Source organism: Priapulus caudatus, unplaced genomic scaffold (genome assembly GCF_000485595.1).
Source record: "Priapulus caudatus unplaced genomic scaffold, Priapulus_caudatus-5.0.1 Scaffold709, whole genome shotgun sequence".
NCBI classification, from domain to species: Eukaryota; Metazoa; Priapulida; class Priapulimorpha; order Priapulimorphida; family Priapulidae; genus Priapulus; species Priapulus caudatus.
Window position 1 is genome coordinate 104,702 of NW_014577770.1, and position 16,644 is coordinate 121,345.

Genomic DNA, 16,644 nt, shown 5'->3' on the forward strand with positions numbered 1-16,644 from the left:
GAATAAGAGCTCGTACTCATGCAGTCGCCTGGTTTTCTCCGCAAATCATGCCATCTTGTTTGTAAATAGCAACCTGGGCCGATTTTGGTCATAGGGTAGAGTGTCCTGCAGCAATGACTAATCGTGGAATCAAATTTGCCTCAGGCCCAGTAGACGATGGAGCGTCTCAGTCCCCTGTCCTTGTGCAGCTCGAATTGAAATGTTGTAGAGACGCCACTTGTTGGATGTTACTGTACCACAGCTTACGGACGGTCCTGCTCTGACTGAAGTATGTTCAAGAGTGTGAACTTGATCTGGCTTCAACTGCTTCACACACACTCCTCCTCTGCTACGTCCGTGGCAGCTTTGATGCATCTGTCATGAAGGGCCTTGTACAGGTGTCTGAGTTGGCTCTTTGTACAACACCTGCATCCCAATGTGCCTGGTGGCATCTATCAAGAACTTATGAGAGCAGCTGAAGTGAGGACTTGTAAGCACGTACGGCGTGGGAAAAGGCATGTCCAGGACATTCATATGTAGATATGGATCCCTTAGGATGACTGTAGATTTCAAAGCCCTTTCAAAGTATTTTGAAAAATGGCGCGCCATCCTTGGATTGAGGTACTTGCAGTTACTTTGAAACTCACAAAAAGTACGCTAAGTAGTCCTTGGGCATGTAAAAACATATAATTAGACATTTAATTAATGTTTCTAGCACGACTGGAGACCAGAGTTATGGGGAAAACCCTAAATGGCGGCAATTTTTGCGCCATCTTGGCATTCTGGAAAAACGCACAAGGGGCGGATTTCCGAGGACTTTTAGTATGATTATTCTACACATTTTTCTGAACCTATCCTGGAAAATTCAGCTTGTTTCTGAAAAATGTCCCGGGTTTTAGCTTAAAAAGTCTTGGACAACATGAGAATATGGCGCTATCGTAATTGCCTCCAGATTGCAGGAAATGGTGCTTAAATATTTCAAATATTCTTAAATATTTCTGGGGGGGCATGCCCCCAGACCCCCCTACACTGGACGATGCCTACGGAACGCGCCGGCCTTGCCTTGGCGCAGCCAAGGTACATTTCGCCCCCCCCCATCAATTATTCTGAATACGCCACTAGTTACTGTCATGCGCAGGGAACAGTGCGCATTTGCGAGTTTACAGGGTTGGGAGACACGTGCTAATGGATGTTTTCTAGTGGTATCTTTATACAGCAGTAAGTATTGTGTGATCTGCAGTCGTACAGTGATCTTCCTAAGCTTTCAGGTGTCTGATATATCGACCCCTGTTGCTGGGCTGGATGTATGCAAGACATGCCTTACATTTGCAGAAACTTGATGATGTACAGCGTCGTATCGAGGACTTGGAGGATAGGAATAAGCTGTAGACTGAACATCATCCCACATAGAACTGTATCTGGTAATTAACGACGATTGATGTTTTTGAAAAGGTAAGTGACTTATTTATCCCTAAAATGGTTTCGATTCATCCTAACAAATTCTAAATAGCCCCTAAAAAGCTTTAATTCTTCCGCTAAATTAGGCCCTAAAAATTGTTGCGTCAAGACTGGCTGGAAAGCCTGCAGTACACAACAACAACAACATCAGTTAGCGCACAGCAGCAAGTAACAACAACCAACTTCATAGGGGCGGAGCAGCAGCACTAAGCAACAACAAACATCAGTAGCGGCCAGGCAGCAGCAGTAACAACAACAACACATCAGTAGCGGCCATCAGCAGCAGCTACCAACACAGACAACAACAACAACAACAGACAACAATCAGTACGGCAGGCAGCAGCAGTAACAACAACAACATCAGTAGGCGAGCAGCAGCGCAGCTAACAACAACACATCAGTAGCGCGGCAGCAGGCAGCAGTAACAACAACAACATCAGTAGGGCGGCAGCAGCAGTGGCATGCAGCAGCAGTAACAACAACAACATCAGTAGCGGCGGCAGCAGCAGAAACAACAACAATAGCAATAGCAACAATAACATCAGCAGCAGCAGTGGCGGCGGCGGCGGCGGCAATGGCAACAATAACGGCAGTAGTAGTAGCAGCAGCAGCAGCAGCGATAACACCAACAACAACAGTACAATACCAAAACAGCAGCAGCAGCGGCGGCGACAACAGATCTATGGCTTAACCACCGTGTGTGCACGCAAGTCCCACAGGTACACGAACATGCGTGAATGCGCAAGCCTAGCGCTAACCCTAACCTAACTAACCACCTAACTACATAACCCTAATGCTAAAACTAACCCGATTAACGTTACCCTCCTAACACTAGCGATTAACACTAACCCTAAGCGCACTAAGCCCTAATAGTAAAACTAACCCTAGATCCTAACACTAGTCGATATGACATAACGCGCTACCTAAACCCTAGATTATAAAACTAACCCTATCCCTAACGTTAACCCTAACCCTAACACTAGATATTACACTAACCCTAACCCTAACTCTGACGTGGCACAAACGAACAAGAATAATGAGAATAAAGGCTCTGTATATACCTACCGCCAAGGAGGTTTAATGTTTTCACCATCTGTTTAGTTGTGTGCGTTTGTTTGTTTGTCTGTCAACAGGATATCTCAAAAAGTTTAGCGGACACGGCCTCTGATGCAATTTTTTTGGACGGCGTTGGTCTTGCGGCCAAGAAGCAATCGATTAGATTTTGGTGGTGATCCGGAATCCAGATCTGGATCCAGGAAATATTTTGAAGATTTTTTAATGCATGGTGGTGGTAGCTCACAAGTAAGCGGTCTTTCTAGGTTAGAAGACTTGTTCTGCAGGGTTGTGTATATTGACGTAGTCACAGAGCCTGGTGGCGGCAACATTGATGTAGTGTAGCGGTTCACTCTCTAACCGCTTCGCCTTCGTTTCGTGTTTCGCTTTCGCGTTTTTCTCTTTGTAGGGGTTTGATGATGGGTGTCACCGCCGTCGTAACCCCGACTACAAATTAGATGATTAGCTATACTATAGATATATGTATGGGGGGAGACTGTTAAGCTGTGGCGGAGGTTTGCTATCTCTTTACAATATTATTCCTTTATTGAAACTTTCGCAACGTGTCTGAGGTCACGCGAACGCTGCCGTCCTGTCATCAGGTGGCAGGTGTCCATGACGCGCAGTGGCGAACACTTTCTGGCTGCCCCTCGCAGATACTATGATCGGTGCCTCTCTCTCTCTTTCTCTCTCTGCTCCCCACGTCCATCGAGCGCGGTTTTTATGAGGCGGCACGTACGGTGGCCGGACGGCCCGAGAGAATCTCCGCCGATCGATGCCACAGCGTGCTGAGGTTTTTGAGAATTTGCGAAACCTTTGTGTGTGCTGAGTGTGGGCAGTGTGCGCTGCACGTGTGTGTGTGTATTGTGTGTGTGTGTTTGTGTTGTGTGTGTGGGTATGTGTGTGGTGTGTGTGTGCGCTGTGCAAACCTGTGTGTAGTGTGGCATGTGCGCGCGCACGTGTGTGTAAGCTGATATGTGCTGGCCAGTTGTGTGTAGTGTGTCACGTGTGTGTGTGTGTGGTGGTCCGGTGTTGTGTGTTGTGTGTGTGCGTGGCGTCGTGCGTGCTGTCTGTGTGTGCTGTGTGCTGTGCTCGTGCGGTGTCGTGTGTGCGGACGTGTGTGTAGATGTGTGCTGTGCTGTTGTGTGGGTGCGCGGACTGCATGCGTGTGCTCGCGCACGGTGCTGTGTGGATGTGGTGTGTGTGTGTGCCGTGGTGCGGGATTGTGTGTGTTTTGGTGTGTGTGTTGTCGTGCGTGTGTTGATGTGTGGTGTGAGTGGGTGTTGGTCGTGCTGCGGTGCTGTGGTGTTGTGTGTTGTGCGAGTTGTCGTGCGTGAGCGGGTGCGTGTGTGCGTGCGCGGGACTGCAGGTCTGGTAATCGTACAGATGTGTCACGTACGGAAATGCAGCTCCTTAGTCGACAGCAATCACCAGCCGGCGCCATGTGCCGGGGAGAACAGTCTTTTATGCTGGACGAGCTGCATTATATATTATTCAGTCTAGCGCTACTTTTGCATCCGCAAATACCCGAACGATGATCCGTGGTGGTTGAGGTAGCGCTTGTGACTAGCCGTGTCTGGCAAAGTGAACACAAGCGCGATATCTAGCCTCCGTAGGATAATATGTTTGAGCAATTTATTTAGAGTCGCAGAGTTATAATTCTGGTGCTATAGGGTGATGAGTTTATTAATATAATAAGTTATCTATAAAATTTTAATATAATCTTTGTTTTTATTCATGTCGTCGGATTAATGATTTCGTAGGGTCAAATGTAGGTTAATCTGCAAAACGTTTAAACATTAGGTAATATTTAGCTGGGGGTGAAACTTAAAGCACGCTCGAATGTAGTAAAGATATCGGTGGTTAAATATAGTTAATATTTAGTCTATGATGAATCTTAGCATATTGGAATGTAATAAAATATCTCAAGTAATTGTTCTCAGTAATTAATATCTCAGTATTAATATTTGAGTCGGGTTAAACGTGCGCAGCCTAGAATGTAATAAATATCGTCAGAGCGTTAAATAGTAGTTGATATTGCGGTAGGGTTAAACTAAAAGAGGCCTATAATGATAAGCCTATCATTATATAAGCCTGTTTGTGGTTTAAACGTAACCGCAGGCTAGGAATGGAATATTCAGAGGTTAACGAGTAGTTAGTATTCAGCAGAGTAGTAAGATGGAATGTAGTGTGTTTAATAGTACACGAGCCAATATGTAATTTTAGCTCACCTTGACATCGTCGAAGCTGAGCTAGATTGCCATGGTCGTCGTCTCCGTCCGTACGTCCGTCGCGTCCGTCCGTCCGTACCTTCGTTAACATATTGACTACGGTCAACGAATAAACTCAGGAAACCGTTTGACCCACATGTTTGAAATTGGGTAAAGTTGTTTACATCGCTATGGGAGAGATTTGAACGTCGCCTATTTTGGAGCACGCAGTCGACGTTACTTTCGGCCCACGGCAATTTTTGGCAAAAATGGGACATTGCCCATTAGTCAGTTCAGGATTCAACGGATATTTGCTCAATTTTGGTATGTGCACAATGACATAAGCGCATCAGGCGAGTTTTGATTTTAACCCAAAAACTCTCATGCAAATTAGGTAGGTTTTTGGCCAATTACTATAGCATGTTATATAGAACACCGCCACAGATACACAAACAGTCTGTGGTGTGCACATTCGTCTGGTTTCGTTTCTAGCAGATTTCATGACAATCTCTTTAATGGCATAATTCCTGCTATGAACATATTATGATTTAAATATATATATCATATATGATTATATATTATAGTATAATGATTTATGCTTAAGGAACCATCAAAGCGGGTATAGCGCCATCTACCGTCCACAAATTGGGATTCATTTGGTTTATAAATATATTATAATTTATATAGTAATATTATTATTATTTGATATAAGATGTTGTTGTTGTTACTGCTGCTGCTGCCACTGCTGCTGCCGCTACTGATGTTGTTGTTGTTACTGCTGCTGCTGCCGCTACTGATGTTGTTGTTGTTACTGCTGCTGCTGCCGCTACTGATGTTGTTGTTGTTGTTACTGCAGGCTTTCCAGCAGTCCTTGACAACATTTTAGGGCTAATTTTAGGGAGAAATTAAAGTTTTTTTAGGGCTATTTTAGGAATTTTTAGGGATGAATCGAAACATTTTAGGGATAAAATAAGTCACTTACCTTTCATAAACATCAACGTGTTAACTTACAGATACAGTTCTATGTGGTATGTGTTCAGTCTACCAGCTATTCCTATCCTCCAAGTCCTCGATACGACTGTACATCATCAAGTTTCATGCAAATTAGGCATGTCTTGTACATCCAGCCAGGAACAGGGTCGTATAATCAGACACTGAAGCTTAGGAATCACTGGTAGACTGAGAGTCACAATACTTACTCTGTATAAAGATAACTAGAAAACATCCATTAGCAGGGTCTCCAACCCTGTAAACTCCAAATGCGGAATGTTCCCGCGATGATCAGTAACTAGTGGCGTATTCAGAAATTGATGGGGGGGGGGCGAAATGTACCTTGGCTGCCGCAGGCAGGCCCGCGTTCCGTAGGCATGTCAGTGGTAGGGGGGTCTGGGGGCATGCCCCCCCAGAAATATTTAAGAATATTTTTGAAATATTTAAGCCATTTTCCTGCAATCTGAGGCAATACTGTAGGCCATATTCTCATGTCTGATAACACTATCTCAACCCTAGACTCAACCCTACAACCCTTGTCTGATTAGCAGACAAACTACGCGACACCTTGCAGACAGCGCCTGTCTGACTAGGCTATTCCATTTACCGTAGACATGCCAGATACAAAATGCCTGAAAAAAACAATCTGTCCAAGCGAACAATGCGTACAATCAGTGCAAATTTTGTACAGTGCAACTGAAATGAGGAATATAACCTTGCCGCTGCAAAATGCGGAAATTAAGCCTAGAAATTGTAATGATTCCGCAGAATGAGGAATGGTTGGAGACCCTGCATTAGACATAATTACAAACCAAAAGTTCACCATCTCATCACCAAAAACTCCAAACATATCTGTGAATTTTTTTTTTTAGAAATTTGAATAAAATTTTACCCCTTTTTTTAGGAATTGCATACATTTTTAAAGTTTTTTTAGGAATTTTAGGGCGAGCTCAAAATTTTAGGAATTTTTAGGAATTTTAGGGCCGCTGGAAAGAAAGCCTGTTACTGCTGCTGCTGCCGCTACTGATGTTGTTGTTGTTACTCATGCTGCTGCAGGACGGACGGACGGACGGACGGACGTACGACGGACGACGACCCATGGCAATAGCTCAGCTTGACGATGTCAAGGTGAGCTAAAAATTACATATTGGCTGGTGTACTATAAACACACTACATCCATCTTACTCTGCTGAATACTAACTACTCTTTAACCTCTGAGATATTCCATTCCAGCCTGGTTACGTTTAACCAAACAGCTTATAATGATAGCTTATCATTATAGGCTCTTTAGTTTAACCCTACCGAATATCAACTACTATTTAACCTCTGAGATATTTATTACATTCTAGCCTGCGCACGTTTAACCCTACCAAATATTAATACTGAGATATTAATTACTGAGATACTAATACTGAGATATTTATTACATTCCAATATGCTTAAGATTCATCATACTAAATATTAACTAATATTTAACCACCGATATCTTTACTACATTCGAGCGTGCTTAAGTTTCACCCCCACTAAATATTACCTAATGTTTAAACTCTGGGATACTTAATACATTCGAGCTTGCTTACATATGGCCCCACTAAATATTACCTAATGTTTAAACTTTTTCAGATTAACTACATTTGACCCTACGAAATATTAATCCACGACATAATAAAAACAAAGATTATATTAAAATTTATATATATTATTATATTTAAACTATCACCCTATACACCAGATATTAACCTCTGTCGACTCTAATAAATCTCAACATATTATCCTACACTAGATATCGCGCTTGTGTTCACTTTGCCAGACACGGCTATCAACGCTACCTCAACCACCACGGATTCATCGTTCGGGTATTTGCGGATGCAAAAGTAGCTAACTAATAATATAAATGCAGCTCGTCCCACAAAAAACTTCTCCCCGGCAACATGGCGCCGAGCGGTGATTGTCACTAGGAGCTGATTTCCGTACGTGACACATCTGTCACGATTACACCTGGCCAGTGCGCCACGCACACACGCACGCTCACGCACGCACACGCACACACACACACACACACGCACGCACGCACACACCACAGCCACGCACGCCACACACGTGCGCGCGCGACACGGGCACACAACACACACACTAGCATCGTAGCGCGCACATGCCATACACATTACGACACACGTGCGCCGCACATGCACACAGCACACGCACGCACGCAGCGCAGCGCACAGCACGGCACGCACACACACACACACACGACACAGGTTTCCAATTTCAAAACCTAGCACTGTGGGATCGAACGGCGGAGATTCTCTGCGGGCACGTACGCCACGGTACGTGCGCGTCACAAAAACCGCGCTCGATGACGAGGGCGAGAGAGAAAGAGAGAGAGAGAGAGAGAGAGAGAGAGAGCATCCGATCATACGTAATCTGGAGGCAGCGAAAGTGTTCGCACTGGCGTCAGGAACTGCCAACCTGATGACGAGAGCACGTCGCGTGACCTCAGACACTCTGGAAAGTTTCAATAGAAAAAATGGTAAAATGATAGCAACCCTCCCCACAGCTAAAACAGCCCCCCTCATATATCTAATATATAGCTATCGATCAAATTTGTAGTGCGGTGTTTAACGCGGCGGTGACATCATCATACACCCTACAAGAGAGAAAGCGAAAAGCGAAACCGAAACGAAGCGAAGCGGTTAGAGAGTGAACCGCTAACTACCATCAATGTTGCCCGACCAGGCTGTGTGAATAACGTCAATATACACAACCCTCAGAACAAGTCTTCTAACCTAGCAAAGACCGTTACTTTGAGCTACCACCAATGATAAGAAATCCTTCAAAATATTCCTGGATCCAGATCTGGATCCGATCACCACCAAAAATTAATCGATTGGTTCTTGCAAGACCAACCCGTCCAAAAAATTGCATCAAAGTCCGTCCGTAACTTTTGAGATATCCTGTTGACGAACAAACAAACAAACGCAACAAACTAACAGGGGTGAAAACAACCTCCTTGGCGGAGGTAATAAAGACCTTTATTCTCTTTATTCTTGTTGTTTGTGCACGTCAGCGTTAGGGTTAGGGTTAGTGTAATATCTAGTGTTAGGGTTAGGGTTAACGTTAGGGATAGGGTTAGTTTTATATCTAGACAGTCTGCAGCCGGATATACGCGCGAAGCGCGGTCGCGCCACCTGTTGGCGCCATTTGAGATAACTCGCTGCCGCTATATTAGAATACTTTCACGACCTCTGGCTATAGGATAAGCCGTAGAATCGTACAAATGTCAGCAGTTCTGGCCATTGCGCACGAAGCTTTCGGCTCTGCACAGCGTAGGGCGAGAATAATCCAATGGTCGTAATTGGTAATTTTTTGCTTCGCGCGCTTACTTTTTTTCTATATAAACGATTGTCTATTGTATTTAATTTAGACGCCCTGAAGTTATTCTCGGTACTCTATCGCGTCCATAGATCGCCGCCACGATGTCTCTCTTGGAGCATGCCCAGAATTTGCTTAGACTCGACGCGCGTGCAGAGATGTTCGACACGATACGCGTAAACTAACTTCAGTGTAGCTAACTATTGCAGTGAAGAGTCCGGGTACCAGTCTATCCCTGCACTCGTGCACTGCCCGATCCATTTGTGCTCCAATTGAGGTTCTTGATCTTTCCCATTATGATGGACTGACGTGTAAGTTACCGTCCTTCTCCTGTCACGTCGTGCGAGGTGTTTTATGAACCTGTTGACCCCCGCGCGCTTCGGCATCTCCTCTCTACGGCCGTTTTGCGTTTTTTTCATATATATACATCCGATACGAGCCACTGGCAGCAACATCAAGCCCGCGCACGAACATCCACACACTGATGATCAGTTTGTTAGACTGGCAATGAGAATGCCACTAGCGCGGCACATTAATGACTTGGTATTTAACATTCCAACCTACGCGCTGACGCAAATACTTGTATTACTAATGCAAGACATGTTAGCAATAATTACTACTAAGATACTACTATATCACTAAGTTACGCAGCACTTACTAGTACTAGTACGTGATAACTACACGACGCAGGAGCTAATAGTATTAAATAGTAATTTGAGTAATAATTGACTAAACTCTGTTACTTAGATATTACTTAGTAATAATGGACGAACCCGTAACCATACACCCTAACCTATTATATTGATATAATATTAGATATATTATTGATGTAAATCGACTTGCGTTTTATTCCCCATGCATACCATTGGCCCCATATAATATTGGGAGCCATGTTCTCTATCCTGAACACTGAGTACTACTAGACTACTACGCTACTAGCAAGAAACGCTTCTTTGCTAGGGTTAGAATACCGCCATAGGTATACTAGACACAGGCCACTTGAAGCGTTCAATAAAATATTAATGCAACTAATACGATAATCTCATTTACTACGAGAGTTGTAATGGTTCCCCCCCCCCCCCCCCCCCCCCCCCCCTAGTATTAGGCCTACTCTCTTTCAAGAAGGTTTCGAGGTGCAGGCTATATATAGACTAGGACTCGCCTACCCGACCATCGATAGGCATTTAGTGACTAAGCTAAGCCGAGAGTGGGAGAGAGTGCAGTCTAGTGGGCTATAGGCGGCGCAGGGCGCGCACGCCTTTCCAACTCCCGGACGAGCCTCGCCATTCGGACGTTGCAAAAAACGTTCCAGCGTTTGGCGGCGAAGGAGCGCCGGGTAGTTGCTTTCCTGATTCTCGCACAAAGCCGTTTTCGATTCACTGGCAAGGTTCGCGAATGCTCAGAATTTTCGACCGTCTTTCTGCTTGATTTCGCGTGTGACACAGCTCGTACGAAAGATTACTCGGTTACCAGTATTTTATAACAAGTGAACACTGATTCACGTCGCGCAAATGTCCTACCTCATGTGTCCCACCACTACAATGCGCATGTTACTGGCGCGCTATGGGTCCGCCCGCCAATTCATTCGGGCAGCGATCCATAGCGCCAGCGCTGATACTGTCGTAGGACGTTTCTCGATCGGGCGGTGCGTGCGCTTTGCGCGGATTGCGCGGCGGAAGATCGGCGCTTATAGCGCTTGGGATTCAACACCTTTCGGCAAACGCGTCTCTAGTATCCGTCTCATCTGGTTATCTTCTATAGGGTTAGGCTTAGGGTTAGCACGCTAGGCCTTGCGCATTCACGCATGTGGTGTACCTGTGGACATTGCGTGCGCACACACGGTGTGTGTAAGCAACATAGTCTGTTGTCGCGCCCTGCCCTGCTGCTGTTTTTTGGTATGTACTGTTGTTGTTGGGTGTATCGCATGGCTCTGCTGCTGCTATACTATTGGCCCGCTTAATTAGTTGGGCCATTGCGCCGCGCCGCGGCACGTGCTGCTCGGCTGATGTTGATTGTGGCTAATTGATCTGTTTGTTGTTTCTCTGCTGGCTGCTCGGGCGCTACTGATGTTGTTGTTGTTGTTACTGCTGCTGCTGCCGCTACTGATGTTGTTGTTGTTACTGCTGCTGCTGCCGCTACTGATGTTGTTGTTGTTACTCATGCTGCTGCTGCCGCTACTGATGTTGTTGTTGTTACTGCTGCTGCTGCCGCTACTGATGTTGTTGTTGTTACTCATGCTGCTGCTTGCGATGTCTCCCGAATTAAGGCGAGCGATCGAAGTCACCGCCGTCAGCTGCATAATGCGCAGATGTTTGTCACGCACACCTGACGTTGGTCGTTTCCCCGAGATATCGACGCCAAGCAGGCAGGTTAAGCTAGACTAAATCCCACAGTACAGGACAAGGACGAAATACTAGTACATCAAAGTACCCCAATTTTAAGTTCTTCTTAGATTTAGAAATATACATATATATATATATATATATATATATATATTCATGTTATGAATGATAACAGCTAGGACTCCAGTTGTGATCCAGTACTGACTGTACTGCTGCGAGCGAGCTGCGATCAGGTGGTGTGTGACGTACTTGAAACCTAATATGTTTTATTAAAACTGCATATATTATGCCCGCCAATTAATCTGAAAATTCCTCCGTCACAAGCATCCATCAATTTCTCTACACAGATTACGTCACTTACACGGATTAATTTCCGTACCTATAGGTCCAATTTCCTTACGTAGATATTGATAAAATACCATAAATGTGCTGCCACCTCATGTCATGTTTTCCGCCGTGAACTATTTATACGTATACTCCATCGCAAAAATCAAAGGACAATCACGGGGCACGTGTGCAGTGTATTGTCAGCATGCGATCGAAGCGGCCCATGGCGTTAACAAATTCGATATCTCGACCCGAACGACCTTGGCGTAAAATTAGGCAACGCCTGCTTCGTGTTCGCGTCGGTTCTTGTGCGCTTGACTCATGTTGTTTAGCATGATAGAGACATGGTCATTCTTAAAAGTATTATTTTTACATATTTACCACATCTTATACTGCCGTTTCGTGCCACCGACGATTTTTTTTTTTAAATAGACTGAAATGCAATCGCTCGCGCTATATATGGAAACTTGCGATACGTTTAATAAACAGAATCTTTACTGTTGCTGAACTGCGCTTTTGATCATGATCTTTACTATTCCTAACTTGGATTTACCGCGAACCATAATATTTATATATAATAATAATACTATATAATAAAATATATAATAATTATATTTTTATAAAACGCTATGCGGTCGTCGTGGCAGATTTAGACAATTCTTCGACTTTGAGCTCTCGTAGGTCCATGACTTTTGTGAAATTGTACGCGGTTGCCACCGATCAAATTACACCGAATGAACCCAACAGTGACAATAAAATTTCTTTCTCACAGTGTCGGCTACACCTTCCATACAATTGAATCAGTCTAGCAGTGACACGCTCCTAACTTTATCACGCCAACATGCAGCCACGGGCCACGTAAGACGCGGCATCTCTGCATCGCGCTGTCCGCAGTCACCGGCAGCTGCGACGGTCGCCTAGGTAACGAACTAACTAACGAACAATCTAATGAACTATCCGCGCACATCTAATGTGTCCCGGTAATTGCGCGCGCGGGCATTGTCGAAAACACATGTTGTCGACACAAGTTGTTACGCGACGGCTGCCTACACTAGAAATACACTCGCGCTCTCGCTAGTCAATATTTTCCCAGTCTTATAAAAAGAGTCTAAACACCGAGTCCCGATTTTTAAAATGCCGATTCTACAGTCTAGTGTAGCACAATATAGCAACAGTGATATGTCTAAATGGAAAAAATTTCTACAGCAGTTACAATGTCAAGTTAGCATGGGGTCATGAATTTAATCATCAAGAATTTAAAATCGAGGCAATTAACGAATTTATTTCTAGGCAACTATTTGTGAGAGACATTGAGCATTTTCTACCAATAAAAATGCAGAGTGAGCATTAGGCCTTAGAGTAAATTAGTCTTGGAATTAAATCTGTCAAGCCTGCCCAAGCTGCTTTAAAAAAAACATAACATCTACTATATAATCCATCGTAAAATCCATAAAGATCAGAGTCCTGCTTAAAATTTACCAGGATTTGAAATTGCCCACTTACGCCTTCTAACTCGGCGACGTGAAACGTGAAGAGGAACGCGCATGCGCAATCGCGTACGCTCCCTCGTGCCGCTCATGTACATTTTTGGCCCGCTGACAAGACGGTGCTAAATTATGATAAAATTTTGAAAGAGCAGAATATAATGGATTGTACGCATTTCATGTGATTCACTACGAGCGTTGCAAGGTCTCGATACAACTATAATTAATAGCTGCTGCTGCTGCTGCTGCCGCCGCCGCCGCCTGGCACAGCCGCAGCCGCCGCCACCACCACCAGTAAGTAGTAGTAGTATTGGTAGTATATATAGTAGCAGTAGCCGTAGCCGTAGCTGTAGTAGGGTAGTGGTGGTGGTGGTGGCGGCGGCGGCGTTGGCGGCGGCAGCAGTAGCAGTAGCAGCAGCAGCAGTAGCAGCAGTAGTTGCCAGTTCTACAGGTGTCGTTATACTGCTGCCACTGCTTTGGCTACTACAGCAGCTGCTACTATTACTATGGGGGCCGCCCTATAGACCGAAGGTCCGATAGACCGAAGGTCCGATAGACCGAATATTGAAAAGGGACCTATAGACCGAAGGTCCGGTAAACCGAATATTGAAAAGGGACCTATAGACCGAAGGTCGGATGACGATATTTATAATCTGTAATACCTTTATAATTTGTGACAACGACACGCACACGCAAACGCACACGCAAGCCAGACCGCAACGCACACGAGACACGCGCGCGCAGCGCACGCGCACGCGCACGCACGCCCGACACGCCGAACACAACACCACACGCAACCCCACCCCACACAGAGTGAAGATAATTGTTGTCTGCACTGTTTGTTGTGTCGTATTCCTCGAATAAACGCCGGGCTTATTGTTTTCGTCCCTATGCCCCGAGTGCCTTTCAGCATGCCTTTTTCAGCAGGGGGTTTTTGTTTTATGCTGTCACCGGTATTTGTTTTTTTCCTTCGTAATGTAATATCTAAGCAGGCTGTTATTTCGTGACAATTCCCGGCCAACGCGAGACTTCGAGGCGCGAGGCCGACGTTCGCCGGTCCGCACACCGGTAATCCGTTTATACTTTTATTCTTTTTGGTTAACAGAAATATTATTCAAAGGGAGGTATTGGGGTGGCGACGTTTGTCTTTGCAACATTTCTACTCGTACTCGATAATAATGCAAAAACATAGATGTTCATTTAAGCAACCCCCCCCGTATTTAGTATTATGCTCGATTTGATGTGTGTAAAATCTTTTCGGTTTCTCTTTTCGGGGCGGTTGAATATATTTTATGTTTGGGTTTAGGCTGGCGGTTTGTTTAATTTTTTTTTTTTTTTTTTTGTTCGATTGTCGGGTTCGAGTGTAGCGCCCAGCAAATTTGGTAACCCCCGTGTCTATGTGTGGTGTTGTGCGTGTGCGTTTGTGCTATGTGTGGGTGTGTGTGTGTGTGTGTGTGTGTGTTGTGTGTGATGTGTGTGAGAGAGAGACAGAGAGAGAGAGAGACGAGGCAGAGAGACGGAGAGGTGGTGTGTGTGTGTGTGGTGTGTGTGTGTATGTGTGTGTGTTGTGTGTGTGTGTTCGTGGAGGGTGGGCGTGACAGAGGGAGGAAGAGAGAGGGGGTGAATGTGTGTTGTGTGTGTGTGTGGGGGGGGTGGGTTGTGTGCGAGTGCGCTGTTATTGTGGGTGTTGTGAGAGAGAGAGAGTGGAGGGAGATGAGGAGAGGAAAGAGAAGAGAGAGAGGGAGAGGTGTGTGGTGTGTGTGTGTGTGGTGTGTGTGTGTGTGTGTGTGTGTGTGTTGTGGGTGTGTGTGTGTGTGTGATGTGTGTTGTGTGTGTCGTGTGAGGGGAGGGAGAGAGAGGGAGAGGAGGAGGAGGCAGGTTGTGTGTGTGTGTTTGTGTGTGTGTGTGTGTGTGTGTGTGTGTGTGTTGCGTGTGTGTGTGTGTGGGCGTGTGCGTGTTCTGTGGTGCTGTGTGTGTGGTGAGAGAGATAGAGAGACGAGGAGAGAGAGGGAGAAGGTGTGTGTGTGTGGTGTGTGGTGTGGGTGTGTGTGTGGTGTGGTGTGTGAGAGAGAGGGGAGAGGAGGATGAGAGAGAGGAGAGGGAGAGAGGGAGAAAGGTGTGTGTGTGTGCGTGTGCGCGTGCGTGTGTGCGCATGCGTGCGTGTGTGCATGCGTGCGTGTGCGTATGCGTGCGTGCGTGCGTGCGTGCGTGCGTGCGTGCGTGCGTGTGTGTGTGTGTGTGTGTGTGTGAACGCGTAGCCACTGCGTATTCCGAAAATGCATCTTTACACCTTGAACACATAACCTTCGGTCTATCGGACCTTCGGTCTATAGGGCCTTCGGTCTATAGGGCTGTAACCATTACTATTGGTGCTGCTGCTACTATTACTATTGGTGCTACTGGTACACACGCGCGCGTGCGCCGATGCACGATCATGCACATCCTCACACGCAAACGCACACGCGAACGAGCGCGCAAACAGGTCTGCGCAAAGTAACTCAATAACCGATTGGAATGTAATAATCATTGCCTTTAAAAGAGCACTATCACAAGGTTTAATGCATTATCTTTGCTCACATCCCTCTAATGTGCTTTTCGATCGGATAGAAAGTATAGAATCTCTCCGCTTTCCTGAGGTAGGTATATGCAAAGCAAATCCCAAGTCTAATACTTAAGGAGATCATGTTTCCAACGTGTTTCTCACGTAAAACATAAAGCTTCACTAAAAATATTAAATACCTAAATATTTAATAAAAAATACTAAATAAAATACTTAAAATACTTATATTAAATAATTTTTATATAACAATATCAATGTACTTATATTTCTTTTTTGTAATTACGTTCCTGTTTTCATTGTTTGATAGTTACACAAGATTATAGGATATTATAATTTTTCTCCGTGCATCCAGAAAATTGTCTTTCTTTAAAATGGATAAACCTCGCAACAAAAAGCCGACATACACCTACTGTGAGAATACTCGCAGTATGCAAACATCACGAAATGTTCTTATTGAGTCAGAAATGTGCTCCGAATTAGAGCATTTTGAAAACTCCATCGGACAAATAGTAGGCCTATGCTAGCGCAAGTAGTTCCTGGATAGAAAACACTATATTTGTTTGCTGATTGCATAAGTAATGTAGATAACGTTCAACAAATTTAACAATTTTGTACTGAACAAACATCAAATAATGAATTATAACTTGTTTTATCATAGAAAAGAACTGTTAATGAAAATTGTGATAGCTCGGCTGTGTACCGGATGTGTAAACATCACTGTGGTGTCACTTTCGTAAGAGAAGTACTTTCGTTTAGATTTTGTGAAGTTGTAGTGAATTTTTCCAACATAGACGAGCTCACAATAGGTAGGCCTATATCTATGCATTTTGCTGCAAGAACATATTAACATATAACATGTTTTTTTGGCG

General features: G+C 44.8%; 1 protein-coding gene across 4 annotated transcripts in view; it reads right to left on the minus strand.

The window, feature by feature from the left end:
* The window catches only part of LOC106812983 (endoplasmic reticulum membrane-associated RNA degradation protein-like), a 42,162-nt gene that overhangs the window by 8,278 nt on the left and 17,240 nt on the right, over positions 1–16,644 (minus strand). The gene's annotated exons all lie outside the window — the stretch shown is intronic.